This window comes from Cariama cristata, unplaced genomic scaffold (assembly GCF_000690535.1).
Source record: "Cariama cristata isolate BGI_N322 unplaced genomic scaffold, ASM69053v1 scaffold675, whole genome shotgun sequence".
In the NCBI taxonomy this organism is placed as follows: Eukaryota; Metazoa; Chordata; class Aves; order Cariamiformes; family Cariamidae; genus Cariama; species Cariama cristata.
In genome coordinates this window covers 95,065-99,647 of record NW_009619025.1, presented here as the reverse complement: position 1 = coordinate 99,647, position 4,583 = coordinate 95,065, and positions in this window count along the sequence as shown.

Below are 4,583 nucleotides of genomic sequence, written 5' to 3'. Positions count from 1 at the left end.
TCAGAAGGAAGCTGAAGAGAGAAACTTCTCCTCAGCAGCTGGACTTGTGCCGGTCCTGTCCATGGGGTGCAGCCCCCACACCCAGGACAAGGCGCCCGGCAGAAGCAGGACGGCTGGGCTGGCAGGCTTTCCACCTCTACCAGCTGCATGGCCAAGCTTAACAGCTTTTCAGGCATATGTCCCTTAATAGACCGAACTACCTTATTACACTACTTAAAAAATACAGGCGTTTTATATGAAATTTTTAGGCGGCTGGGACTGTTCTATGTTTCTCAATCTGTTTATATCAGCATTAATATGCTATGGCATTTCAGGAGTTCCCTATTAGCAGCTGTCCATGATTTCAGTTTAACACTTTAGACGTGACTGTGCAACCTGATCTGCAAATACTTTTTTTAACAGAGACATGAAAAACACACCATGTAAGACAGCTAAACAAGATTGACTCGAGCAGTTTAGGCTCAGCTCACATTTCAAGCCCCATCAGCAAAAGGCATTAGCTGCCTTCAGTGGTATTTGTTGAAGAGAATTCTCTCTCTCACACAACCGGGATGAAGGTCTTGCTGGCACTGCCTGCAAACAAGCTAACAGCACAAACCCCTTCTGACAGGTACCTCGCAGGAGCTGAGGGCTGGTTGCTGCAATTCCATGCTGTCACTCGCACGCAGACCGTGGACCACTGCTGGCAGGTGGACACATGACAGAAAGTCAGACTGCTGCTGCCAAAAAGCCAAAAATCAATAATTAGAGCAAGTGTTAGATTTATTCCCCATCTCACCTCTGTCTAGCCAAGGAAACTACATTTAGTTTTGCCTAAATAAACAGCCTGAACTTGTTTCAGTTACTGTGGGTAATCAATATAGACGCTCAGCATCAGGCTGGGGGCTGCTGCCCCCCTCTCCTGAAAGAGCCGGCCAGAGGCAGAGCAGAAAACACCGGGTATGGTCTTTTCCGCTTATGTGCTTGGGAGAAAGCTTCCCCTGTGCAAGAGCAGAAAGCATCTGCTTGTTGTAGCTGGGGAAAGCAGCCCCAGTTCACGTGGGTTACTCGAGTCAACTCAAGGCTTAACGGACCTGTGTCAATGAAATCTTTGTAATACCTGACTACCAGAAAGCATTTTTTTTATTATTATTATTTTTGATGGTCAGTGCAACACAGAAAGGAAATTTCTGTCTCTGCTAAAACCAAGACAATCCAGATCAGAATGGATACGGCTGTTCTAGAAGTCAGAAATTTAGAAATTCAAGTACAGTTTTATCAAAACTGCCTACTAAAAGTAACCTAATAAAGCTAGATTGAAGAGTTCAACAGATTAGATGTCAACCCAGTCAATGCAATACATACAGAACAAATTTCAGCAGCAGCAGAGGTGACATCTGACAATCAATTGCTTAGTGGAAAAAAGTTTTCATACTATTTCATGAAAAATTGTAAAGTGATGTTGCATTCTGCCATATACAAAATCAGCAGATATCAAAATAACCAGCAATTAAAAGAAGTCTCAGATTTTATATTTTTCCTGGAAATTCTTTTTCACCTGTGGTTAAGGCCACCTTGCCTGCAGACAGGAGATGCTCACAGCTGCTCACAGATACCAGCTAAGCCAGATCATTTCAGAGGACATGGAGCACATGCTAACACTTCCATCTGAAAAAGGTCAAAATCCAAAAACCAAGGAGAAATATCCTCTCTGGCCATTTGAAAGGTGACAAAAATGAGGTACAGAGGAGTCCAAGGTTTACCTAGAACACTCTCTCCAGCAGCACCTCCAGCTACATTTCAATACAAACCTTTTCCATTTCAAGCTCATTCTTCACTTTAACACAACTGTATTTCAATAATGCTGTTCAATGTTGCAAAAAAGCTTAAAAGTAAAATTTCTCTCCTGTATCTTCCCACCTCAGCTCCAGGACTATACAGTTGGCGCCTTGGCATTTCACTCTCTGCTGACAGACAGATTAGGTGGGAGAAAAGAAAAAAACAAACCCAAAAAACCTGTTGCCCTGATGATGCCTGGAGAGTCCGTGCAGCTCTTCACATTATACGGCTTCCCACCAGCGACTCTGTGTCATGGGCAGTCTCCTCCCAAGGCTTGTACAGCAGACTCCTGTTCAAGAGGAACATAAGCTTTTTAGGCAGACATATGTTGCTTATTAGCTCGGATCACCGAAGGTGCTGGATGAGTAGCAATGCCTCCCTGATGAGGGAATACGGCGTTTCCACTATCCATAAAAATTTTGCAAATCCAGCTGTCTCCCAGCCCCACCGTACCACTGTAGCTGTTTTTCCAGCTGCGTGCCATCTTTTTGGAAGGAGTGTCAAAAAGAACTGCAGTACCATCTTGTGTGAAACAGGATTTGGAGCCAGCAAGGCAGGCCTTCCAGCAAATCCTCTTGCCCAAATATTCACATTTGGGTCAATATGGGCTTGACGAACAATAAGCCAAAGTTTTCAGGGCTAGGGAGGACATCGTGGTTCAAGTCAGGCTTGTAAAGAAAACAAACACAAAGGAGCCATTAAGAGAAGACACACAAGTTGAGAGATACTAATCAGTTTTATTTTATAAATACAGATGAGCTTTCCCGCAATTACCAACATAGTTTCAATGTGTCATTTACTATGGGATATTCTGGTTTTGCTTATTTTAAATACCTGGTCAAGCAAGGATAAGCCAATGCTGTTGTGCTTGCTATAAAAATATAGTGGGATATGATCTTCCAAAACTAATATTCTCAAAAATCTTAGGAATTCCTAGTGAGGGGAAAAGATTGCAATGAAATGTTTTCTCCACTTGAAGACATTTGCAGACATTTAACAGTGTCACAGCTGTGCAGGAACTGAAAGGCTCTTGACAGTTTAAAGCACACTGTGATATATCATCTCACCTTCAAACCTACTATTGGTTTCTCTCCCACTACGCTGTTTTCCAAGTAATTTACAGGGGCAAAAAAAAAATCAACACAAAAAAGCAAGCTATGAGGTGGTGTCAGTCTGTACAATCCCCCATCCTCACAGCAACGAGAAGTTTGTCAATGCTTTAATTAGCCTGATGAGGCTGTTCCCCTTCGCACCACCTTCTGTACAGAAAGGGATAAAAGTGGAAGGGAAACATGGGGACAATTTAAGGCCTACTAAACATATATCCATAGAAAGCCCGTCAAAGAAGCTTTGTGGGACAGATGCAGAAATCAAGCATCGTGTTTAACACACTAACAATTACAGGGCTCAAACAGGAACAGTAACACAACATTAGGGAGGAAAACTAGACTTCATTTGGTCGGGTGCAACCTGAGAAAATGCGCAACTAATGAAATAAAAAAAAATAATTCCAAAGTCCCACTGATGCTCTATGAACCTAGTTTCACACGTCACTTAATTGCACCGAGACACTCCGTGTTTGCCTACGAAACATAGCGACTTCACAACTACTCTTTGGGTTGCTTTGAAAAGTCACCATCACACATAAGCTAATGCCTTTCCGTTACAGAGGAAAACGAGTGTGCCTACAAACAAGAAGGTCTGTGCTGCTTTGAGCCAGCCAGATCTCATCCCACAGGGTGCACGACTGACTCAGTGTTACTGAATTTCACCTAAAATTATACTGCTATCAGAAGACAGCAAGATACAGTCACAGGACAGAGTATCTTATGCCCACTTCATTAATAAGTGCTCTGCTTTCAGGTGTTCATTTCTTTCTCTCTATGCCAAAGCACAGCAAGAGCTTCCTACCTATCTCTTCTCAAAGATGATAGCAGTGCTTTAAGCTGCTGCAGCATTTCCTTTAGGGAAGCTTTTCATGAGGTTGTAACGAAGGAGCTTATTTGGGGGAGAAGATACTCATGAATGTGTCCAACTTCATGCCCAAGTTTGCACCTGAAATCATGCTCAACGTCTTACAGAATCGAGGTCTCTGCTTCTGAGTGTTTCCATCTAGCACATCGTACCGGGACAGACCAAAGACAACGAATCGCTGTAGAAAGGCTCAATCCAACAACTCAATTGCAGACACAACCGTTAAAAGCTAACAGAAGAAATGTGAATATAATTTTAATACAATCATTAAGGTGTTACCTGGAAAAATGCGTATTCTAGAACAGTGCTATTATGTATACTGGTTCTCACATACACGTCTTGTTTTGACAACAGATAGTTGAGATAATACATATCCACATTTTAAAAAGTTAATTTAGGCTAGCCTTACAGTGAAGTTAGGAAAAAGACTAGGTCATTGGTTCAAAAAAAAAAAGCATAGATCAGGGAGGAAAAAAGAAAGCCAGGCATGATGAAGTGGTTTTTATTCTGCTATATACTTTTATATTTGAGAGCTCACAACCGAGCCCAAATTCTTGGGTATACAATATAGAAAGCAAGAGCAACGAAATCCAAACTGAAACAAATACCAGGAATCACAAAGCAGGCTGCAAATTGCTTTCTCATTAGTGCAGCTGAACACGTGTGCCAGTGGTAACCTACCTAACAGCAAACCGCACCTCCAGCAAACCGCTGGAAGTTTCTTCCTTTAAAGGACAGATGGTTAAAAGGATATTAATTTAGACGAATAACGTTAAGTGTCTCCTTTCTAC